Raw genomic sequence first — 27,500 nt, forward strand, 5'->3', positions numbered from 1 at the left:
GTCTTTAAAGAGCATATGGGTCAAAAGTTGCAATGTTGAATGTAGGAGCAGAGGAGTTGGTCTCAAGAGTAATCATGAATGTCAAATATTGCTGGGTTAAGGCAACAAGGACGACGATCTTCAGGAAAGAGTGTTGGGTCTGCCTTCAGATGAGAAAAGCCATAACTATGCTTTGATGCATGTCTTTAGTGAGTTAAATGGAAGTATGGGACGCATGAAGTAGTGTGTAGGTCATATGAGAATTAACTTCTCAACATGGAGCTCGATGCGTTTAGGTGATGAGGGACTGCAAGGTCAATCACTATTTCTGCATTGTGACAAGAAACAGATATGAGACATTACATCAGAAAGGAATGCCATGCCTAAGTACAAGGGGGAAGCGAGAGGATAGCTAGTAGATTCTACCTTGTGCAGAGAGCATCAGTGATAGGATAGTTGCACCCAGAGAGGACTACACCTAGTGGAGTGTGTAGGTGGACTAAGAATTCATTCTTAGTATGGAGAAACTGTCAATTACCGATTCTGATGGTTAATGTAGTGGCAAAGACCAAGGCAAACACAACAACAGAATGGAAGAGCCATGTTGAGGTACAATTGTGTAATGTAAACACAGGACAGTGAGGCAGCATCGATCAGGGGGCAAGGAGAGGAACAAAACCCAGAAGCTTAGATGATAAAATTGGGGGGAAGTAGCAATGTTGCTAGAGAGTTAAGTGGAAAATCTATGTGTATGTGTTGTGTTATGTAAGGATAAGAAAGCCAGTTCTGTAGAGAAAGGTTGAGAGTGCCTATGTAGATCTAAGAGACCCCCGAGAGCTATGTTACTATGTAATAAAGGTCAAAGGTTCTTGCGTAGAGAAAGAAGGTGGAGAGGTAAGTGTGTGTTGTAGAGAGAAAGAGGCAGAGAGCTGACTATATGCTAATGAAGAGTATAGAATAGAGAGTTGTGTTGACTACGATGAGTGACTATTGTTGATCAGATCAGTGTGTTGCCATAGAGTGAGTAGAGAACAAAGTTGTGATAAGGCAAAGTGGCTCCCAATTACAAAGAATATTCAATTCCTATTTGAGTGTGGGTTGGAGCTTGCATACAGGAAATTGGTTCTTCCATCTCTAGTGGGTGCTTGAGAAGGATTTGACGCTTGGTGCCTCCTGCAAGTTAGTGCTTTCATAAATCCAAGGAGCTATAAGTTGGCGCTTACAACAAATTCTTGAAGTTTTTGTTTCGCATGGTGCTTCTGGTAAGTTGGATAGGGATCTACAAAAGGAGGGAGTTGGTGCTTCCTGCTAGTGGGTGCTAGCAAAAAATAAAAGCGATTTGGTTCTTCCTATAAGTGGTGGCTCATAAAACAGATTGATGTAATAGAGTAAGTGCTCTTATTTTACATCAGCAACAACAACATGATTTGGTGTTTTTTTCCCAAAAGGGTTTCCATATAGAACCTTGTATCTCATGTGTATGATGCTCACGATGTGTGCCTGTATGTTGATTTCATATTTCTTCCATATTAAATTTTGCTACTAATTATGTGTATGATTTCCAAGTTTGAATAATAAAAGTAAATTTTCATAAAGAGTTAAAAATTATCTTTAATACTAATTCGCGCCTCTCTCAGTATTAGCATTGTTTCCAACAACCTTCTCAAAAGGAAAATTTTAATTTTAATCTTTTGTGTTTGCTTCCTTAAGAATACTAATTTATCCCTCCTCCCTGTCAAGTTGGCTTAGCCCTAAAGAGGTCCCTACTTGGCCCCCAAAGAGACTATATATAAGGACATTTGATCTCCTTCATCGAGGAATTTTCATATGATCATCTATAGATATATTTATTGTATCTTATGCGAAGAAGGAGAAATAAGAGAAGGTATCACCTAGAAGAAGAAGAAGAATATATCAAACATTTGGAAGTTGATCTCTCTGCTTATTTAATGTGTGTCAAGAAAAAACCATATTTTCTGTGCATGGATTCTATGGAGAAGTCCTAATTTTCTATAGAAGAGAGAGACTTTGATTGAACCTTTGAGTAAGCTTTCAAGTAGTTGTTTGGCAAGGTTGACTTGGATTCTTGGTGGATTGTTGAGGTTGCCATATTATTGGTATGTTGGTCTATGATATTTACTTTGATGTCTCTCTTATTGAATTGATTCTATAAGGAATGGTTTTTGGGTTTTTCCACCATGTGGCTTTTCCTAGGGTAAACTCTTGTTTTCTTGTGTGGTTGTCTCTTTATGATCCTCTAGCTTTTTGTTTTACTATTGAAGTTATTTGAGTAGTTGTTTTATGATTGTTATCACGAAAAAATGATCACCTAGCCATTTCTAACTAAGTGGAAGGAAATACATCATGTAGGATTAATTTTACCATAGTAAAATCACTTTCACCATGGGAAATAATTTAGTAAACCATTTTATTAAATTATTTTCAATTAAAATTAAAAAACCCCATGAGAATAATTGAATAAATCATTATTTATTTAATTTTGTCTAGGAACAATTATCAAATCATTATTTGATAATTATTCGTTGTCACATTTGACTAAATCAACTAGGAATAATTAAATAAATTATTATTTATTTATTATTCCTTAATTCTGTTATTGCAATAGTTGTTAAATCACTACTAAATAATTTTTTCAATTTCACACCATTCTTAATCCTTGAGAAATAATTAATAAATCATTTTATTTGTTAATTATTACTACATAAAGATATTTGACAATTTTGAATATCTTTTCCCTCTCCAAAAGGTATAGTAAATAATTCTTGATGGTTAGATATTGATTTGGCAAATATTATTTTATTATTTTCCATTTTCGAGATCAACCCAATACTTTATTATAAATAAGAGGGTTTTCCATTCATTCTTCACCATGATCATTATCATCGTCCCCATTATTGTCTTTTTGCATTTGAGCTCCAACTTGAGTTCTACACATTGTTTTGGGTTTTCTACACATTGAGAGAGAGAATCGATTACTAAAGCATCAAGGACATCAAAAGACCCATCCCATGAAGGGGGATTTGTATACCCTTTTGTAGATCTCCTTCACCAGGTGTTATCAATAAAGATTACTATTAATTTAAAAGTCTTTCTATATTGGGTTATTACATTGGATATATATTGTTGTTTTCTATTTTGGATCACACATGTCTTTTTATTGCAGGTTTTTATCATTTTATTATTGCAAATATGAAGTGTAAGCAACCGAAAATTGTTGTTAGGGTCGCTTGTCACTAGTGACATAAGTGATATTCTTTTGGTACACCTTCCAAGAAATTTCATACTAACAAATGGCAACTCCATTGATGTAATAATTAAGTTCTTGGGTGATTGATATTTCAGTAAATTTAATGGTTTTCTACAACTATTTATATCCTCTCAATTTATATTTGTAGTTTCCTTTCCTTTTTTGTCAAATTTTTGGATTTTGGTAGTTTTCTGGTTCTTTTTGCAGGTCACAGGTACCAACGAAGAAGGAGATGGAAAAGTCTACATCATCTCTACCGTTTGAGAGTCCCAGGGGAAAAACAAACTTTTCAGTCCAAGATCTACATCCAATAGCACACATTTTGGCCCAATATCTGCGTTTTAAATTGCTTCCAGGTCAATACCTACGTTTTGGATTTTTCCCGATAATTTTTCAATTTTTTTCAAACATGTCAAGTGTGTTATGTGTAGACTGGGAAGGGTTTCTTATCATTGTTTTAGTCTACCATATGTCTATATTCTCTTAGTTTTTCTCTTTGAGGAAGGAGAAATACCCCTAGGGTTTAGAGTAAACCTCCACATTTTTAGGAAGGGATTGGATGGGTGAGGAGTCTAGGGTTTTAGCATTTTTAACCACTAATTTTCAAAGTCTGATTCATTACTTTACAACAGTTTTGGATAGGTTTATTTCACCTTTTCTCCCTTTAGAGTTTGGGTTTTTCCTTTCCCCCTTAGGATACCCTTGAGCATCCTAGGTTTTGGAGCTTCATACCTATCCTTCACAACATTTGTTACCTCTGATATTTGTTGTGTCTACACCATTTACAATAGATTAGTGCCTCTAGATCTTAGTCCCTTTGAAATGAGGACTTTTAGGAATTTTATGTGTCTTTGAGTAGCCTGTTTTCCTGTTTGCCTTTTTGGGTGGGGTTTTGTGCGCTGGATTGGCCATTTATTTTTGTCATTTTCAACATTATTTACAATATTTAAACACTTTATTTTTTGCAGCATGTGCCAACATAAAACATGCTCAATTAGCTCATCCACTTCACACATCATTTTCGCACACTCACACCCTAAGACAACATGACTTTGGTTAACATCGCCAAGCTAGGACTTGAAACACTGCACCTTAATAATTCAACACACATAGATTAAGTCCACTTGGGAACTAGGGCCAAACAATATTTGTATTTTAGGTGTAGGATCAGTGGGATGAGCTTCTAATAAAATCCATCAATCGCTTACATTGAGACATAGAAGTTGACATATTAGGGAGCTTAAAATCCTTCACCATCCCACGGTCCAAAGCTAGAGTGCGTTAGAAACCCGATTCATAGGGGATTAGGCTAGGTCATCATGAGATCCTTTCTCCTCAAGGCTACTAAACCTATGGTAGGGATGATCACCAAGAAGCTCAAGACTCGACCACCCTTGTGGGCGAAGGTAACTGTAGTGACTAATCTTAGGAAAACACCCTATTGGACTCGCTATGGGAAGAATTTCATTCTCTACCCTACCTTTCTCTGGACAACCCTACTTGTGGGGATCATATTCTCTCAAGTAGGAAGTTCTTTGGAAGGCCATTTGAAATAGTAGATTTAAGATTATTTTAGGATTTAGACCACCTATAGGCTAGAGGTTTTTTCCTTTGATAGGATGTGCTTTCTTGCATTAGAGTAACATCATTAATATAGTTAGCTTACACTTGGCACCATTGCACTAGGTGTTTGTTTGTTGTTTGTTTCTCTTTTACTCATATCATCACCCTTTAGTCCTCATATTCATCATTTTATTGACATCATTATGCCCTCTAGAGGTTTGTCACGGAGAATTTGAGGCCTTCGCACTCAGTTTCTATTAGGACATATTACTCCTCCTCATCGAGTTAGATTACATCCTCCCAGTCCTCCATCGAGTCCTCAATCTGACTCTGGTTCTACTGATTTTTCCAGTTTTTCCTTTGAATCTGTGTCTTCTCAACCCTGTATCATCAACATGTCAAGAACCAATGTGGACTTAGGAAACCAAGGTGGTAACTTAGGTACTAATTAGGGTAACCCCACAAGAAAAACCTCCATTGATGTGGTCACTCCTACTCCATTGCCTCCTTTTATGGCTGGTTTGAGTCACCTTGATTTCAACCAGCTAATCAATGATCCTCTTCTCCATGACCCCAATTGGCCAACTATGCCTACTAAAATTACTTCTGACATCCTCAAGTTTGAAGGTAATCCTAAAGAAGATCCCACAAATGATGTTCACTCATTCCATATATCATGTTCATCCAATTCTATCATTGAAGACAACATCCGTCTTTGCCTGTTCCAAAAAAATCTTACTAGAGTTACTGCTAAGTGGTATGTCAATCAACCCAAAGCCACTCATTCCACTTCTGTGACTCTTGCAAAATATTTTCTAGCCTATTTCCACCTACCTCTCCATTATGACATTGGTACTGAATTATTGAATTATTTCCATCAAAATTTTGCCACTCACCTATCTGACCATGTTTAAGAATGGCATAGAAGGAAGAGCATATCTAAAGCTCTTGAATTCAAAGACCACATCTATATGGATTAGTTCCTTAAATAAATTTTGGCCCTCATTGATAAATATGTTTCTTCTTACTTCCCCTAATTTGATGAATATGCTCTCCAAGTAGCCCTGAAATTTGATCTGATCTATGCCCAGTGAGGTTATATTTATACTATCATTCTCGATCTGCCTCAGCTTGGTGCTTCTAATCCACAGGGGCATCCCATGTCGTTGATGGTATCGTTGGATCCATATCACGCCGTAAACTTCAACCATATGCTCCACCTATGATGATTTATGGTCAACCCTAGGGGGAGAAGTTCCTCTTACACCTGCCCCCCCCAATCTTCCACATAGAAACTCTTATCCAGGTTCCAACAGATCATATGCATATCCCCATCTGCATCAATATATGTCAGGGTGAACTATTGCTCCACCTGTCTATCCTCATGTTTCCCCATATCCTTATTATCCATATGGACTACCTAACACTCGAGCCCCACCGACACCAATGCCCTAACCCCCCATGCCTCCTCCACCTCTACCACAACAATAACCTCCTCTGCAAGGTCAAGTGTATGCCAGGGAAAATTTTAGGAGCTAATATTTACCCATGGCCTAATTTTCTATACTTTTTTCAAAAAAAATATTCTCTAATTTCAATTTTTTGTAAAAATGATTCGCCCAAATTTTATAGAGTGAAATTATTTTACCCCAAAAATGGCCAAAAAATAATATATATACTATATAAAAATATTATAAATTTGAATACTTTTACAAAAATATCTCCAAACATTTTATAGATTTCATATTATGGACTAGTGGGATTCACCAAGGTTTCTAAAGTTTAAGATAAATTTCCATCCTTAAAATCTACCCTGGCGCTGTATGCTCAGAAAAGCGGAGCCAATGCCCCCAAAACCAAGAGAAGGAACAAGGGGAAAGGTAACTGGAACCAACAATCTCAAGGCAGTCAAGGTAACCAGAGTCTACCACCTAATGCATCCCAGGGAAACCAACCTAACCCCATAACCCAGCAACAGGGTAGACGACCCAAGCTAAAAAAGGTTCTTCATATAAAAAATCCTTGTGCATGTTGCAACATATATAGCCATTATACTTGTGAGTGTCCCCTTTTACCTCAGACGTGTCAAGTATGGGAAGCTCAAGTATCTTCTTCTAAAGGAATGTGGCCCATAGCTCCTCCTCCTCCTCCTGCTCCATCCCAACTGGTTGTACTTACCATTCCTTTCCCTCACCAAGGATATCTATGCTCAACCTACATGAGGTCATGCAGCTCCCCCACCTCCACCATATGATCATAATGATTTTCAGATCCTAATGATGAATTTTGATGAATTAAGCACCAAACAAGTCAACCTTGAGACTCGATCGAGCCAATATGAAAGACCACCAACTAAGTCAATGACTGACTCTCAACCCCAAGTTTCCACCGAGCCTCTGTCATCATCCAATGGGACCTTACAAATCCCTTGTTAGGTCCCTCTAATACTACTGATTCCCCCATTACTATTGTTATTGTAGCCTTTATTGTTATTATTGTGCCCCTATTGTCCCCATATTGTTATTGTTGTGCCCCATAAAAGGGCACTATTGTTATTGTTGTGCCCTTATATTACTATTGTTAAGTCGTCTTTGATTATATTATGACTCGTTAGACTCATATATATAAAAAGGAGGTTTTTTCATTTGTACCATCCAAGTATTATTCATTTGTGTAATCTAAAAGAGGTTTCCCCCTTGAAGAGGCTGATTTTTAAGTCGTTGATCTATCTTTTATTCTATTTTTTGTGCTGGTTACATGACATTTGGCATCAGAGCTTTGGATTCTAGGGTTTTGCTACTCCAAATAGTTCATCATGGAATTTTCAATGTAACTTTTTCTATACGATGTTTCAGAACCTAACACAATACCCATTTGAGCTGAAACTATTCTAAACCTCGGGTCCCAATTTCAGATCTTGTCTCGCAATATTTTCAGAGATATGATCTGAAGAATTTAGGGTTTCTGCAGGCTCCCGAATTACATCCCAAATAGGTGACCTTGGGAAAATTGTCATAACATTCTCTTTGAGCATCAGATGCAAATTACGTAAGAACTTACAAAAATAGGACAAACTGCAGTTTTATGTGTATCAGATTCAGATCCTAAGGCTGAAACCGTGACACGTGGAACTTCATACAATTTCACTCTACTAAACGAGTCTATAATTAGGTCATCCTGGGATATTTGGCCTAACTCTTTCTTGGAGAATCCAATCTTGATCAGACTTGCGGGGTTGGAAAGAGGACTCAGAGATTTATCATAGGACACAATGTCAAAGCTTGGAGATCTGAAATTGCAAAGGTACAATAGATCCAATATAGAGCTCCTACAAAGTGAAAAAAGGTGTGTAGTTTTTAAAAAAAAATTCATAAGTTTGTTTTAAAAACTTAGTTTGAAGGAATTAAAAGGGCATAGTGAAGCATTATTATCATTAACTGATGCCCCGAAGAAATAAAATGGAAACACCTAGTAAGAAACTTGAAATCTCTAGCATGACACATGAAGAAGATGAAGAAATGCAACATGATATATCAAAATTACGAGACCAAGTGCAACAAAATTCACTCTCACAAAAAGTAACAGAAGCTGAGATGGATAGTTTAAATAAATGCATGGAAGCTAAGCTAGATGGTATAGAAGAAAAACTTAAAGGAAACATGGAAGATTTGAAGACATATTTGACAAATTTTCTACAAGAAATGCTTACTAATGGAGAAAGGGTAGTAAAGGAAACTCATGAGGAGAACAAAAGAAATGTTAATCATGATTTCATAGACTCTAATGGTGGATTTAAGACCCACCATGTTGCAAATATTGATATGAGGAAGTTGATGTCAATGATCCCATAACATGGATACTATATATGGGGTAATATTTTGATCTCCATAATGTGCAAAACGTACAAAAGATATGCATTGCAACTTTATATTTGGAACCAAATCAGTTTGTATGGTATCAATGACTTTTCTCTCATAAAAAAGTTGTGACTTGGGCAATTTTTACGGAAGAAATGATAACACATTATGAGGATACAAAAAGAAACACTTTTTTTAGCCAATTGATAAATCTCAAACAAAAGGGTTCAATGATGGAGCACATTGAGGACTTCCAAAAATTGAATATAAGGGTAAAACATATTCCAAAGGAGCATAGGATTTATGTGTTCGCAGGGACTTTAAAGGACAACATCCAACGTGAGGTTCGCCTTTGGGAACCTGATCCATTGGAGAAGGCATTCAAGTTGGCAAGAAAAATGGAAAGAAAAATTATGGCAACAAGGAATCCTACCACTCTAAAATATAAATATGGAAGTGTTGTTGCCCCTACACTTCCACAACCTATAAGGTTGACACCACAACAATTGGAAGAAAAAATATGGAAAGGGCTTTGTTATAGTTGTGATAGAAAATAAACTAAAGGTCATAAGTGTGCCGAGAAGAAATTATTTTACATAGATTGTGAAGAGGAGGAAGAAAAGGGACAAGAAACATCAAAAGAAGGGGATATACAATAGGAATGAACCCTAGAGAAGTAATAAATGAATTCGACCATATCTTGTAATGCATTGGCCATAATTACCACTCCTAAAACTATCAAGATAGAAGGAAATATCAAGATGAAAAAGGTAATAATGTTGATTGATTCGGGTAGTACCCATAATTTAATTCAATGTAAGATAGACAAGGAATTGAATTGCTTCCTATATCCAGCACTAGTGTGTCAAGTGATGGTTGTAAGTGGAGGAACCATAAATTACTCTGGAAAGTGCCATAATATCAAGCTATCCATGGGAGAATATGTATTGAATAGCCCAATGATTTCGATTCCAATGGGTGGTGTTGATGTTGTACTAGGAGTCCAATGGCTACAATCATTGGGTACAATAGCTTTTAATTTTCAAGAACTTTTCATGAAATTTTATTCAGAAGGAAAGGAAGTTGAATTAAGGGATAAAACTGGGAAACCAAGAAAGATAATCAACTAAACAGGATGAAAAGAATCTAAAGAAATAACAACGAGGGGTAACTTCACAATTATGTTTGCTAGAGGTTCCCACATCAAAATCATCTATTTCTCCAGATCTCCAAAAAGTCTTGGCAAATCATTCCAATGTATTTGAGACCCCCAAAGGTCTCCAACCTATTTTTGATCATGATCATGTTATTGATTTGATTCCAGGAAGTGTTCCTCCAATCATCAGGTCATACAAATATCCATATGCCCAAAAGAGTGAAATTAATCGTATGGTGGCAGAAATGTTAGAGACTAGTATAATTCAACATAGTCAAAGTTCTTTATCCGCGCCAGTAGTATTGGTGCACAAGACTGATGGGTCATGGCACATATGTCTGGATTATAGGGAGCTCAACAAGCTCACTATTAAAGATAAATTTCCTACTCCTGTCATTGATGAATTATTGGATGAATTACATGGATCAATTTACTTCACCAAGTTGGATCTTCATTCAAGATATCATCAAATCAGAATGAAGACTGAAGACATTTCAAAAAAAACATTTAGAACTCATGATGGACATTATGAATTTTTAGTCATGCCTTTTGGCCGTACCAATGCACCTTCTACAATGCAAGGTTTGATGAATTCCATTTTCAAACCCTTCCTTGTAAAATTTGTGCTAGTATTTTTTAATGATATAATAAGCTACAACAAGCCTTGGAAGGATCATGTTCAACATGTTGACAGGGTGCTAAAACTATTGGAGGAGAAATAATTATATGGAAAAAACATCAAATGTTTCTTTGTAGTACAAGAGGTGGAATATCTAGGCGATATTGTATCTCATGAACATGTGAAGGTAGACCCTAGCAAAATTAAAGCCATTAATGAATGGAAAATCCCAACATCCATAAACCATCTGCAAGGATTTTTCCAGTTGAAAGGGTATTATCACAAGTTTGTTAAGAATTATGGGCAAATAGCAGTACCTATAACGACATTATTGAAGAAAGATGCGTTTTCATGGACTCTAGAAGCAACGAAGGCCTTGAACATATTAAAGAGGCAATGTGCCAATCAATGGTCTTAGCTACACCAGACTTCACAAAAATCTTTAATGTGGAATGTGATGCCTCAGGAAATGGAATTGGTGATATTTTAATGCAAGAAGAAAGACCCATTACTTTCGAAATTCATTCAGTCAAAGGAAAGTATTTACACAAAGTTATTTATGAGAAGGAAATGTAGGGAATACTACATGCACTTAAGAAATGGTGACCCTACCTAATGGGAAGACACTTCAAGGTAAAAATGGATCATGATAATCTTAATTACTTTTTAGAACAAAGATTATCTTTAGAAGAGAAACAAAAATGTGTCACAAATATGTTGGGCTATGACTTTGAAATAACCTACAAAAAAGGGAAGAAAAATGTTGTGGTAGATGCACTCTCAAGAAAGGATGAGGATGTGGAAGCATTGCTTTGCGCCATTTCTATTATCCAACCAAATTGGATAAAAGAAGAAAGGGATGAATGGAAGAATGATGAAGAAGTGTGGGCACTCATTCAAAAGTTACAACAATATCCCAATACACCTGATACGTTTAGCTTGAAAAATGATGCATTATGGTACAAGGATCACTTATACCTATGTAAGAATTCCCAACTCAAACAAACGTTTCTTATGGAATTGTACACCTATCCCTTAGGAGGGCACTCAGACTTTTTAAAAACTTACCACAGGGTTAAGAAGGAATTTCTTTTGGTTCGTCTTAAATTGGATATTCAAAAGTTTGTGGCAGAATGTTTGGTTTGCCAACAAAATAAAGTGGAAACAATTAAGACCCCAAGTATATTACAACTTTTATCCATTCCAAGCCAACATTGGGAGGAGGTTTTAATGGATTTAATCACATGCTTACCCAATTATGAGGGAAAGAGTATCATCATGGTGGTAGTTGACAGACTTACCAAGTATGCACACTTTTGTGCAATATCGTATCCATTTAAAGCCAGTACAATTTCTACTGCATTTATGGAAACAATTCAAAAGTTACATGGAAACCCAAAGATTATTGTAAGCGATAGAGATCCCATTTTAACTGGAAATTTTTGGAGATAATTATTTTCTTGTCTTGGTACTCAGTGAGCTCATAGATCATCTTATGATCATCAATCTGATGGGAAAACTGAGAGAGTAAACAAATTTTTGGAAGGATATCTTCGTTGCTTTGTATCCGATAAATAGACACAATGGGTAAAATGGTTGCCTCTGGCTGAATGGTTGTATAACACTTCCTTCCATACTACAACAAAAATAACCCCATTTATGGCACTTTATGGATATAATCCACCATCCAACACATCATATTTAAGAGAAAATTCTAAGGTTCAAGCAGTGAAAGGTCACATCAAGCATCAACAACAAGTTCTCTAACTCTTAAAGGATAACCTCACTTTGGTACAGAATAGAATGAAACAACATGATGATCAACATCATAGCAAAATATTTTTTGATGTAGGTGACTAGGTATTCCTATGGTTACAACCATATAAACAAATGTCCCTCAAGCAAGCTAAGAAGGATAATAAATTATCACCAAAGTATTATGGTCCATACAAGGTGTTGCAAAAGATTGGTACTATGGCAAACAAATTGGAGCTTCCTGCAGCTTCCCGAGTGCACCTAGTTTTCCATGTTTCATGCTTAAAGAAGGTTATAGGTGACAAACTCCTAGTTCAAACAATATTGCCAAAACTTGATGAGGAAGGAAAAATCATAGTGGAACGTGAAGAAGTCACAGAAACAAGAACTCGACAGCTATGAAATAGATCAATTTTAGAATATCTCATCAAGTGGAAGAACTTACCCGCTGAAGATTCCACATGGGAGTGTGAGAATTTTATACAGAAGCATCCAGAACTGCTCAAGTGTTGAGGACAACACTTTTTTGAAGGAGAGGGGTATGTTAGGTACCTATAATACTAGTGATTCCCCCATTATTATTTTCATTGTAGCCCCATATTGTTTTATACAAAAGCATCTAAAACTACTCAAGAATTGAGGACAACAAGTTTTTTGAGGAGAGGGGTATGTTAGGTCCCTATAATACTAGTGATTCCCCCATTACTATTTTCATTGTAGCCCTTATTGTTATCAGTGTGCCCCATAGAAGCCCACTATTATTATTATTGTGCCCTTATATTATTATTTTTATTTCATATTTGATTATATTGTGACCCTTTAGACTCCTATATATGGAAAGTAGGTTTTTTCATTTGTATCATCCAAGAATTATTCATTTGTGTAATGTAAAGGAGGTTGCCCCCTCGAAGAGGCTGATTTTGGAGTTGTTGATCTATCGTTTCATTTATTTTGTGAGTTGGCTACATAACATCCCTCCGCCTAAGGTATAGGTTATCCCCAAGATCCCTAAATTTCCATTACATTGAAACGCTGCTTCTGCTAAAGCCGACCATACCTATAACGTAATCAATGACTTGGCATAGTCTCTTGCTACCATATCAATGTTGGAAGTCCTCTGAACATTCCCATCACAATGGAAAGATCTATTCTCTGATTTAGGTGTTGTGGATCCTGTGATGATGATATGATTGTCTTTGATGTTGAAAAATTAGAACATCCCCCACTTCCTTCATCCGTTGCATTTCAAATACCAATCTACGTAAGGAACACCAATTTTCAATGGTGTATCATAGATGAAGGTTCCTCCACCTGTGTTGTTACAGGGAAAAGTGTCTATTTAGAACTGCTCTATCCCACTAAGGTGTGACAACTGCCTTAGAAACAAACAGAAAAAAACTACGTTTGTATTTCCTTTATGAATTATAGACAGAGGGGAATAGAAAGAACCAACTTGTGTCTTGCGCTAATCCTTTGATTCAATCCCTCTCTTATTTGATAGTCTCCAGCTACCTACTCCCTTGCATGCCCAGCTTCACAAAGTACCTGTAAGATCACAGAAGAAGAGCACTATACAAAGACAAAGATCTATATTCATAAACAACTTAGGATCAGATTTAAGTTAACCACACAAAATGTAACAAGCATCAATGATACAAAAAGCATGGAGGAAAACTCAAATAGTTTTTATTGATAAGCAAGAAAAGATCCAGGAGGAGTTACAACCAGTGATTCTGACCCAGCATCAACCTCCCAGCAAAGGAGACCCTCTTCACCTCAAACAAAGCATAAATCACCCAGCAATCTAATGTATGTCTCTAGAAACCAACAACAATTCCTTACAATATGCAAAATTCCAGCCTCTGGATCTCTGGGATGAGGGATCCATATATAGATATGTGTAAGGAGGATGAGTCAGCTTGTGATTTGATTAGTGTCTTCTCTCTATCAGTTCTTGCTTCCACTTGGAGATTGAGGGCCTCTTACTCATCTTTGGTCGAACTCAGTGAGGCAAGTGTCACAGGAGAAGATTCTGGAAGCTTCCATTGCCTCTCCACCTCGCGGAATGACACTACCATTTGTCATTTCTCGCCCATCGCACTGTACAGAAGGGAGTTTTGAAATGAAACGCAACCTCACATTGTATTTAGGTGCAATGCAACACACTTAGCCAGTGGAACATCTGAAATGATCCTGTTTTGACCAATTCTGAGCAGTTTTCGGTGGAGAACTTCTGGGAGAAGCTGTAATCTATTGACCTTGTTCCTTTAGGGGTTAGAACAACACTTTTAGGGACTTAGGAGCCCTTGGTTTATGGACATTTAATGCTTGGAGTTGTAAGGCACAAAAATGTCTATAACAATTGCCCCCTAAAGTATGAGGCCGTTAACTTTTTGGTGTCGGGTGAAATGCTTTATTATGAGGGTCCGAAGTTCTTTCAATGCTGGGAGGAGACCTGTAATAAGATACAATACACTACATTATCTTCATACTGTTTTCTTGATCTAGCTGAGGCGGGCATTCCCATGCTCAGCTTTATAAATTCATTTTCATGTACATGGGACAGACAATCGTCTGAGTGTAGACTGATGATTCTGATAGAGCCATCATCCTTTTGGTAGGATGATTATCTGTGCTGCAATGATGTACATTTGATGTCTTTATTTCCCTGAATATATATCACAGCCCGGATGGATGAAACTAGATCTGAGGTCTTCAATCTCGTCCGATCTTTACTCGAAGTACAAGTCAATCCATGTGAGAAATGTCTTGAAGTCAAACATGGAAAGACATCACTTGATTACCAGTTAATGATGTAAACTGTTAACAAGCACGAGAGGAATCACCGATAATGATAATGATCCTCAAGGTACTACAGTACAATTCACGTGGTGTGAATAAAGGACTTAGCGTCGAACACCACGCAAAATCTTTCGGTCGAAGGCCATTGATGTAAACCTATCGCCGGAAGTGAGAAACTTGCCATTGAGGCATGCAAGCTTCAAAGTACTGAATGGGGTGTCCCTAGATCAACTTCTTGGATAATGAGCTAATGTTGACAAGAAGTGATCCATCACAGGAGGGCCTTAATGAATCCCACATCAATGACACGGAACGGAACAAATGATTTTGATGGAGGTGAAAACGATCTGGTGATATAAGGTTCAGGGTGGCGGTCATGAAAGAATGGAATATAATGTATGGTAGTGGGTCAGACACAGGTGACTTCTCTGGATGACTTCTCTTGAACATATCGGCGACACTGATGTGATGGATTGGTAGCATTAACCCCAAATGTGGATGGTATGGCGTGACCATGGTGATGTGACCTGTGAATGAAACAACCCAACCCGACTCAGACACGGAGTGGAAGTGTCATGTTCAAGAGCGACCTGCTACCAACAAAGTTTCTTTGAGTTTTCTTCCCAATTTTTCCCCAGTCATTGCTGACCAGTACCTCTTTATTTTTGTCAAGCTTGAGGAGGATAACATATGCTTGTTCTATAATTTGCCCTTCAGGCAAACCCATCCCTATGTTTTAACGAGCCTAGCGATAGTGAAACTCGTTCTCGTCTAAAGACAAGTTTGTCGCTATTAATCTTTTTAACGAGTTTAACGACAAAGATAACTCGGTCCTTTTCAATTTTAGAGAGTCTGAAAAGGAACGTAAAGGTAACTCCAAAATTCCTTTTTCGTCATCTAATCCCTTAAGTCTGAAAAAGTATAAAACAATACAGAAGGGATGAATTTTCAATAGTTTTAACGAGCCGAACAAAACAAGTGCTCGATCTTTTTGTGTAATTATCCCTCAAGTCAAAAAAGATTAAAATCTAGAGGAGGGATAGCACTTCCTGTCCCTTTAATGAGCTGGAGAGGCCAATGGCTCGGCAATCTTTTCATATTTTACGAGTCAGTTGAAAAGAGCTTAAAGGAGACTCGTCTTTTGAGGAATGAGTGATAAAACGAGTAGCAGCTGATTCCAGGTAAGGTTTGGAATTTGCCAATCACGGCAGTGTCACAAGGATGGCTAGTGAGATCACTCTTCGCAGCTGTTCCTAAAAATGGGTAAACAATCAAATGGAGGCGAATGATCAGCCAATGAAAAGTGGAGGTGACAGTGCAAACACGACCACGGCTTTAACGGCTAAAGTACTACATTCACGATGATTTTTTACCGGGGAATAGTTCATTTTTTAATGAGCTTAAACGCGGGTGGAAACATTTTCTCATGTCTTATGTTTATTTTTTAACGAGCTTGAACTATGTGCTAAAACTGTTGATTAATCCAGTCTTGTGATAAGAATGTCTCACATAAAAACAACAATTTTTAGAGTTTTGCCCCACATCCTTTCTTTATGCAAGTTAGGAAACGACCAATCCTACGAGTTTAGAGGGTTAGAGGTCCTAAAAATTTAAAAAAATAAATAGTCGCTCTTCGCTTGTATTCCAAAAGGTTTGCATGCCCCCAGGTATAAAACAGAGTTTCAAGGTTACCCCTTCTTTAGTCCGTTAAAACATTTGTTTTACCGAGAGAGGCCTACCTCTTACAGGTTACCAAAGATAGTTCTATTTACGGCGTAAACAAAACACTTCTCTGGCGATGTCTACCGAAATAAACAAAGGTGAGCGGCGATTCTTGCCAACTCACATAACTTTGACAAGAGAATCATGTTCTAGAATAACCCCCTCTTCCAATCACAGACGGGGGTACAGACTAGTCATATTCTCCTACGGAAACCTACCCTATGCCCAAAGTTTTCCTGCCGAGGCAGACCAGGGTGCATGCCCCTTGGGTTTTAGTCATGTCCCTCCGAATCACTCGCGCTCATCGGGAGGACTGACTGGAGATTGAGACATTTCTTGCGTGAAAAGACCATTCAGGGATGGTATATGACTATTTTCTATGCGTGATCCGGGAAATGAAAGCTGGTCCACGAGCTTGACCACTCTTCCTTCATGCGGAAAACACATCACTCTAAAGAGTGATGAGACAATGGCTCTCATGCAATAAATATAGTCTCACCCAAGGAGTAGACTATAATCCAGGGGTCGTTGACCTACCATTACATTCATGTGAACGGTTTTCCCTCTCAATGTTATGGGCACATCGGGAAGGATCCCTAACGGTCGACTGGTTCCTTTATCAAAGCCTGTCAGATTTCTCATCTCAGGCAAAAGCGATGGCGAACCAAGTGCTTTCCAAGCAGTTGGGGAAAGGATACTCACAGAAGCCCCCACATCTATGATGGTACCAGCCATAACCATTCTATATATTTGAACAATAATTCGGAATGGTACACTAGCTGGTAAACGGGGCCTGCCTAGTTGATTCCAGTCGAAGGAGACAACTAGGTTGCTTGGAGGTGGGACCGAATAGACGGTCGGGTACGACTCTGACAAACTTCCTTCCTGCGGTAAAGGAACGGGTAAATTTCCCCCATGTTCGTTGGAGTCTGTTCTTATGAAAAGAATTTGGACGGTGTCATCCTTGTTCTCTTCAGTGATTGTATCATCTGAAGACGGAACCTCTGAAGGCAAGACCGGGTCAACTGCTGCCTCGACCTTTTGACTTTCGTCTGGTATGGATTTAGATGGTTCATCTACAATGACAGATGCTTCGGCCGACCACCTGAGCGGGTCAGCTAGATTTTTAACTAGTGACGGACTCGACAAGAGTTTTTTTATATCCAGGAGGAAGTCGTAACGGTGAAACCGGACAATCATCCAAAACTCTTTTAGCTTCGTCTAAGAAGGGACAACGGTGAACGGCATGATCGCCTTCACACAGTTTACAAGGAAATCTATATTTTCCTTTTTGTCCTGGGGCTTCACTTTCACTAGTTGACGGTGTGCTTTCAACATGATCATCAGAGGTTGACGACACCGGGTTGTGCAAATGAAGAGACCAGTCCCTTAAGATCCGAGGGATGCAAGGACAATCTCTGTGAAAGTGGTCTCCTTTGCAAATGACACATGGCAATTTAGGCCTGGTCGGTGCAGTGTGTGGATTTTCGTTAGACGGCACTCGTTTGCCCCCATTCACTTTCGGCTCCTTCTTCTTCTTCTCTTTCTTCTTCTTTTCCTTCTTCTCCTTAGGAAGTTGACTTTTGGCTTTACTAGCCCCATCAAGCGAAGAGGAAGGAGGAGAGGAAGAATTAGAGGAAGTAGAAGGTTGGTGGATAACTCTGGACTCGTCTAGTTACTGATTCGATTGTTCAGGAATAGTGGTGTTCTGAACGACAGAGGCTGAGAAGAGCCATACAAGCAAACCAATTGTTAGTCCTGGAAGCGACAATGTGGCCATATGGGGTGCACCAACATCTCCCCAAGAGGAGAAGGGACTAGGATTTCCTCCAAGGGGAATTCCTTGGTTGGTGGACTCCATTTTCTCAACCCAAGATCAACGTAGGAAAGGGGTAATGAATATTCCATTTAAAATAAATTTTTAGACGCTTTGACACAACTTGTTTTTTCAGTTTTTAAGAGTCGAGAAAAAACAAAAGATGACTCTAGTCGCCTTCGATTTTTAATGAGCCTGAAGTGACAAGTGCTCAGATGGACCTTTTCCGTTAAGGAGTCTGAAAAGGAATGAAAGGGACTACTCTGGAGATCTAGGTAGAGGGAGTACCAAACTAATCACAAAACTGCAGAATACTTTTTATGGTACGACAGTCAATCTTCCCGAATGCTGTGTTCAGTGCATTGCGATCGATAGGGCGGCAGACACGGCTTCCTAAGGATAAAGGATTTAAGCCTATAGGGGTCTCCCAAAATATACTCGACGATACGTGGGAGCACAAGTCCATACAGGCACTTATCGTCTCAAAGTGGAGGAATCACCCAACCATCAGTGACGAAAACAGTTACCAGGCTTTACGACTCCGGAATACGTCTCTAGCCTAGACCTCTAAATGTTGTCCGTTAAGTTCCAAAGTGTTGTTAGATTCATTGAATTTATTTTAAGTTGATATTGTTTATGAAGTTTTCCTTTTGGGTTCACCACGAGATGTAGATGTAATTCCTAAAATGCAATCTAAAGATGATAAACAAACTTTTATCTCTTTTTTGCAATGAAAATCCTAGCTACTAAGGGAAAAGAAAGACACAATCTTTTCGGAAAGAGCAAAGAGAACACCGTAAATGCACTTTCCTAAATCAAGCCAAACAGACTGTCTATATGCAAATGCACATGCATGTATTTGTTTTTCGACTTTCTTAGTATTGATGCTAAAAAGAAAGTTGGTGTACAAATCTGAATTTCTTTTCAAGCGAAAAATATAAACAAGCTCTTTTTCGAAATCAAAAAATAGAGATGATTACGACACCTTACGATTTTGAAATGAAGACTTGTTCTTGACACTAGAAAATCACAAATTCAGACCAAAAGCAATAGTAACAGCATAATCGACCATCAATAGCAACTAAACTCTTTCCTATGATCGAAATCGACACTTACGACAGATTCAAATCAAAGGACGACAGTACGACTATTCTACTTTTGCAATGGAAAACTATAAACGACTCAACAAACACATAAAAACATCTACAGTTCTTTTGTACAAAGGAGGAAGAATAACAGTAAGGAAAAGAGGCTTCAAACAGGCATATACTGATCACAGGCAGCAAAATTCAGGGATAGAACTGGAAAGAATGAAGCAACGGAACCATAGCTGCACAGAGCTAGTCTGATCAGCACACTTGTAACATAGAGAATCTGAAATGCAGCCCAGGTTGCCCCTTGGGGAAGTGCGCTGAAATTCAGGATCTCTGAACAGTACCTGCGTTGGGCCAGAAACGAGACTCTATCTGGGTTCTGGGTCACAGTTTTCAGTTCAGTCCTTGGCTTTTGGCCGAGTAAAAAGCAATCAGTAGTGCAACAATTAGGGGTAGATCTAAGGAGGATCTAAGAGCTATCACAAGGGAAATCAGATAGTCTGAGCATCAGCTGTTTAAATCATAAACAGATCCAGTGAATGGATTGAAGTAGCAGTTATCTACTTTGCATTTGTTATGGCCAATGCAGTTCGAGAGGTACTTATAAGTTTATGAAACAAACAACAAAGAATGATACACAAACAAACTAATTAGACATTCCCCAGTGGAGTCGGCATTTTGTTACAGGGAAAAGTGTCTATTTAGAACTGCTCTATCCCACTAAGGTGTGACAGCTGCCTTAGAAACAAACAGAGAAAAACTACTTTTGTATTTCCTTTATGAATTATAGACAGAGGGGAATAGAAAGAACCAACCTGTGTCTTGCGCTAATCCTTTGATTCAATCCCTCTCTTCTTTGATAGTCTCCAGCTACCTGCTCCCTTGCATGCCCAGCTTCACAAAGTACCTGTAAGATCACAGAAGAAGAGCACTATACAAAGACAAAGAGCTATATTCATAAACAACTTAGGATCAGATTTAAGTTAACCACACAAAATGTAACAAGCATCAATGATACAAAAAGCATGGAGGAAAACTCAAATAGTTTTTATTGATAAGCAAGAAAAGATCCAGGAGGAGTTACAACCAGTGATTCCGACCCAGCATCAACCTCCCAGCAAAGGAGCCCCTCTTCACCTCAAACAAAGCATAAATCACCCAACAATCTGATGTATGTCTCTAGAAACCAACAACAATTCCTTACAATATGCAAAATTCCAGCCTCTGGATCTCTGGGATGATGGATCCATATATAGATATGTGTAAGGAGGATGAGTCAGCTTGTGATTTGATTAGTGTCTTCTCTCTGTCAGTTCTTGCTTCCACTTGGAGATTGAGGGCCTCTTACTCATATTTGGTCGAACTCAGTGAGGGAAGTGTCACAGGAGAAGATTCTGGAAGCTTCCATTGCCTCTCCACCTCGCGGAATGACACTGCCATTTTTCATTTCTCGCCCATCGCACCCTACAGAAGGGAGTTTTGAAATGCAACGCACCATCACAGTGTATTTAGGTGCAATGCAACGCACTTAGCCAGTGGAGCAGCTGAAATGATCCTGTTTTGACCAATTCTGAGCAGTTTCTATTGGAGAAATTCTGGGAGAAGCTGTAATCTGTTGACCTTGTTCCTTTAGGGATTAGAACAACACTTTTAGGGACTTAGGAGCCCTTGGTTTATGGACATTTCATGCTTGGAGTTGTAAGGCACAAAAATGTCTATAACATGTGTGATGGTTTTTAGTGTTTAGAATCAACTTGGTTCACCTTACCTGTATCCTTCCACTATCACACTCCCTACTTGGGACAGTCATCCCTCACAGGCCCTTAGCTTATTTCGAAACTCTCCTATAACTATTTTTGTAAAGACTATCTCTATCGACATTGAAGTCATTGATGCACCATTAGATTATAACATCCTATTAGGTCTTAGCTACATGTATTGTATGTCAGTTGTCGCATCTGTGGTTTTTCGTAAGATGCATCTCTCATAATGGAAATATCATCACTTGATCAACTTGTGTACTATGTTCCTAAGTATTAGACTTCACCTCAGTTGACTATCTCATCGATGACTGGTAATAATACTGTTTCATCCCTCACGAATGTTTATCCTAGAGTCTACACCTTTCTTGGTGCTTATTATGGTCCACCACCTACTCCTTCTGAGCCTAGCTCATATAGTGTCTACATGATTCAAGCATCATGCGATGCCCACAAGTGGTCTAGTATGCCTTCACAATAACCAACACCTCTGCAACCTATTGTTCTCAACTCAACCCAGCTTTCAAGTACTACTCCTCTTCCTTCTACTGGTATCTCTCCTAGTCCTTTTCAACCTAGAACCATTCCCCCAGGCCTTAACCACCTCGAATCCATTCCCCCAGGTCATTACCATTCTGGTCAGATACCATTTTTATTTCCACCCCGAGGAGTTTATTCTACACGTGACATGGCTACATTGAGTTTACCTAACATTACCTTTGGGATCCTAGTCTGGTACATTGATCCTCCTACAAATACTCCCCCTCATAAAATTAAACCTTACACTAATTTGATCCCGGTTCAACCTGTTGTTCCTACCCCTTCCTTTGGTTCAGTTCCACAAAAACCTCAATATGAACCTACTCCTATTGCGAAAGAATCTAGTGAGTGGAGAAAAGCCCAAAAAAAGGGAACCAAAGATAAGGCATCCCAACCAACTCCAACTCCTCCAAAGACACGAAAGCCTACTCCTCTATGTGATGTGTGTGATATCGTTGGTCATGCCACCTATAATTGTCCCGAACTCCCTCATATCAAGAACGTGGTCTCTGATAGCTTCCCTGATTCTAACATTCTTCAGGTCCATTTCACCTTACCTGAGTCAACTAAGAAGAACAAATCATTATAAATGAATCACCCATGTTCTTTGTGTCATAATTATGTCCGTTATTATAATCATTGTCCCAGTCTCAAATATTTTTTTCATACACTTCAAGTGCTTCAAGAATTAGAGGTTGCTCATAGTCATTCCACCTCTCCTCTACCTATAGGTTGTCATCCCACTCCTATGCCAGACTAGGAGGTCTCTCAACCACCCTTCGTGATCCCTTCCCCTAATGTCAAATGAAGGATAGTACCAGCCGTATTATCTACTTGTCGTCATCCATGGGAACGATGTACTGGGACTCTCTAGACATCTCCTATTGTGATTTTGTTGAGCCTTTTTTGATGAACACTTTGGTCTCAACATCGGTAGATGTCACATCTACTAGTCACCTGTCTCCCAGCCTTAACAGTGCGAATGTGAGACTTGTCTCTCATGAAGAAATCTTAGGTATCTCCTCTTCATCATGTGGTCTCTCTTCCTCTAGCCCCCCCATCTCCCATTCCGATGAAGACATCATGGAAGCCATGACCACCCCTAATTATCCTGGGGATGATATGCCCAATCATGTGTACTTCCTTCGGCATCAAACCCATGATCAATATGTTGTGGAGTCAAAAGACTTCATTCATGGTGAAGTCGATTGGTTTAAAAATCCCATTCTTGCACCAAATTCTTTTGAAGAGGGAAATATGGCTAACATTTCCCCTACCATCAAAATTAAAATTTCAAATAAACCAGGTATCAAATAAAATATCATCTTGGGGCCACAATGCACCCCGAAAGAAATCAATGCTTGCACTTAGTTATTCAAAGAATTTTGTGATGTTTTCACTTGGTATTATGATGAAATTCCTATACTTGATTCCACCATTGTTGAACATCACATCAACACTTGGATCGATGCCATCACTGTTTGCCAAAAGCAAAGGCCTATCCATCCTTCTAAACATGAAGTTTTCAAAGCTAAAATCGATAAGCTCAAGTAGGCTAGTTTCATCTATCGTATCGAATGCACCACATGGTGTCCAATATTGTTCTCATTCTTAAGAAACAAGGCACCATTTATTTTTGCATAGAATTTCATGATCTGATCATAGATTTTCCCAAAGATATCTTTCACACGCCCTTCATAGACCAAATCATTAATGAGTGTTCGAGGTATGTGGTTCTTTCCTTTATGGATGGATTCTCTAGATATAACCAAATACGTATCCATTATGCTGATTAGCTTAAAACAACCTTCACTTGTCCATCAGGAAATTTTACTTATAGGGTCATGCCTTTCGATTTAAAGAATGTTGGGGCCACTCTTCAGCAGGCCATGTCTTACTGTTTTCACAACTTATCTCATATTATCAAAGAATATCTATACGATCTCACCACTCGTTCCAAACTATAGTCGTAACACCTTCATGATTTGTGTACCATCTTTCTACAATTTTGCAAGTATAACATTCACATCAATCCCCTTAAGTGTGTCTTTTGTGTTCCTTCCGGCTAACTTTTGGGCTTCATTCTGTCCTAAGACAGTATCACTCTTGGCCTTCTCAAAGTTCAAGCCTTTATCGAACTTCCTCCTCCTCGTACCCTTCACCAGTTGTAAAGACTCCAAGGCAAAGCCAACTTTATTCATAGGTTTTTCCATAACGATGCCACCACATCGCATGGGTTTCTTAGAATCCTTCGATCTAACATTCCATCTATTTGGGATGACCAAGCTAAACAATATTTTCATGCCCTCAAATGTTCTCTCACTTCCACTCCCTTGATCATTCCACCTAACTTTGAGAGGGATTTCATCTTGTATATCTCTGCATCCGCCTATTTGGTCGTTGTGGTCCTAATCCAAGAATATTGTGTAAAAAATGAGCATGTCATCCATTATGTCAGTAAGAAACTTGATGCCCCCCCTATGTTCTATTCACACGAAGAAAATTTGGCACTGGCTATCGTATTATTTATTCAAAAGCTTTGTCATTATATCCTTGCACTTACCACCAAAGTTGTGACCAATTCCAACCCCATGGACTTCCCATTAAGTCAATGGATCATTAAGGGGAAGTATGCCCATTGGATCTTTATCCTTCAAGAATTCAATATCAAATTTATCACACCCAAGAGTAATAAGGGTTTAGCCCTTTCTGAATTCATTTATGAATTTCCCACTAGTGCACCCGATCTGCCGGTAAATTATGATCTTGAATATGAACACTTGTTCTCCACTACCTTGGATGATCCTTGTTATGCTGACACCCTTACCTATTTATGAACCAAAAAAATCCCCCCGATATCACTCGTGACAATCTCCTACATATCCAACATCAAGCCCCTCGCTACCTCCTCATCGATCATGATACTTATCATCATAGTGTCAACACTATCCTCTTTCCTCATCTCACCCATGTTGAAGCTGAGCAAGTTCTCAATTCTTGCCATAGTGGTGCTTGTGGTGGTCACCTCTCCAAAATGTCCACTGCCCATAAAATCATGTGCACTGATTATTTTTGGCCTGCTTTCTTTAGCGATTACATTGAGGTAGTCAAACACTATCCCAATTGCCAGTTATATGCCCCTAAGGCATGAGCTCCACCTTCTCCCCTAAATATTCTCATTGCAACTGGTCCTTTCTGTAAATGGGCTACTAACTTTATGGGGTGTCAAACCCCATCTACTAATAACCATAAGTATATTATATTGGTCGTCGACTATTTCACCAAATGGGAAAAATCCATACCAACGTTTAATAACATCGTGGATAGTGTAACCTTGTTTTTATATAACCATGTTACCAATCGATTTTGGGTTCCAGAACAATTGGTCTCTGACCATGGCTGACACTTTGAAGATGCGATATGGCATGATCTATCCTCTCTGTCGAGCTTTAAAAACCAATAGTCATCATCTTACTACCCCCAAGGCAATGACCAAGTTGAAGCGTTCAACAAAAGCCTTAAAACTATGCTTCAGCAGATGGTGAAAAACACAACACTAACTGGAATCTTATGTTCTTCCCTGCTTTGTGGGCCTATAAAACTTCTTTCAAAACCACCACTAGGTTCACTCCTTTCCACCTGATTTTCAGAGAGGAGGTAGTCTTGCCAATCGAGTGTGAAATCCACTTCCTCCACCTTGTCGTTGAACTCCTCCCAAACACCCAACCTCTAGAACAATGATTTATCATGCTTAAGAACGCTAATGAAGGCCACCATGTTGCATTGAAAACCATTGAAGCGGCCAAAAAAATCACCAAAGCTGAATATGCTTGAAAAGTCGACCCTCGTACCTTCCATGAAGGCAATGTTGTTCTCGTCTATGACCAAGATTATGATGTCCTGGGGCATGGAAAGTTAGAGCCATTGTGGCTAGGACCTTACATCATTTGTAAGTGCTTGGATAAATTGGCATACCTTTCAAAGGGCCCATAAGGAGAAATCCTTCCCAACCCTTGGAACGCACTCTACCTCAAGAAATTTTACCCATAACATTTCCCAATGAAATGCATGTATCTTTTCATTTTTCTTTTATTTAGGTAGCTTGCACCCCCTACCATCTTATTCATTGTCTTATTTCATCTTTCAAAAGGATCCATCATCCACACCTCATATCAGTTATGTCGACGGTGCGAGTCACTTCTCTAGGAATCTAGCCTTGGCAGCTTGGGCCATTTTCACCCCGTTGCATTTCTTAGTTCACTCCAATGTCATTTGCATTGGATCTGCCACCAATAACTAGGATGAATATGATGTTGTGATATGTTTGTTAATTGATGCCCTTGATCATTGCATCCTTCGACTTCATGTTTCTATTGATTCCTTGCTACTTGTCATGCAATTGAATGACATTCATCATGTGCGTATTCCCATCCTATTTATGAAATCTCTACAAGTTAATATTTTGGCATGTGAATTTGAATCCATTACATTCAGTCATGTTCCTAGAGCCCAAAATCACTATGTAGATACCATTGTAAATAAAATTCTATATTAGCATTTATTGCATGCATATACAAGAAGACATCCATAGGATAGAGAAATGGTTAACTACAATGGTCAGAAAAAGATGCATAACCATATTATGTATCATAATGTCTAACATTGTTGGAAATAATACTGAGAGGGAGGGTGAATTAGTATTATCAAGTAAAATATTCCCTTTTTCAAATCCAGATAATATATGCTACTTCAGTGAATTAAAACGCGTATATACGCAACTATGTAGAAGGAAACTCGCGTATACAATGCAAACTTATAATTTATCTTTCAGAAGTTGATTATTAATTTGTGTATCAGAATCAAATAACCAGTAACCAGAGATAGTAAAACAGATCTGAATACTATCACACACACAAGAACACAAGATATAAGGTGGAAACCCAATGTGGGTGAAAACCACCTGCTGCAATTCGTCTCTATCTTCTTTGAATTAGAAACTTCTTTTTACAATGTACTGGCGTAGTCCTTTACCAGTACGCAGGCTGTAACCTGCAGAGAGCTACAACCCTCTCTCATTCTCCAGCTTCTCCTGGAAGGGAGCTACAACCCCCTTAGCTCTTGTACTAGCCAAGATACTAGTACGTAGGTGCTCGCCTATTGAAGGCTATAACCTTCTCTGTCTTCCAGGGACCTCGTTTCATAAATTTTTAGACTGGATCCATGAACATCAATCAATCATCAATTATATATGCATCAAACAATCTCCTTTTCCCCAATTAGCACTAAATCAAGTAAACACTTCTCTGACAGCTGTACCCAGAACACAGTAACAGTAACCACACACCAAATTCTAAACCCAGAATACTACGTATACGTCGTTTTCATTCACTGAACTAGTTGGTATATGCTCTTTCACTCCAATGAACCTGCGTATAGATCTATAAAGGATAACTCATTCTTTCAAATATTTAGACACTAATTAACCCAGATTGTCAGATTTATAGATCAAGCATGCGCCTCATATAACAGATCAAAATCATACAAAGATAGTATTATTCAAGCTTAAACA

The sequence above is a fragment of the Pinus tabuliformis genome, chromosome 5_1 (genome assembly GCF_031772625.1).
Source record: "Pinus tabuliformis cultivar Carrire ecotype Pingquan chromosome 5_1, CPIR1, whole genome shotgun sequence".
NCBI classification, from domain to species: Eukaryota; Viridiplantae; Streptophyta; class Pinopsida; order Pinales; family Pinaceae; genus Pinus; species Pinus tabuliformis.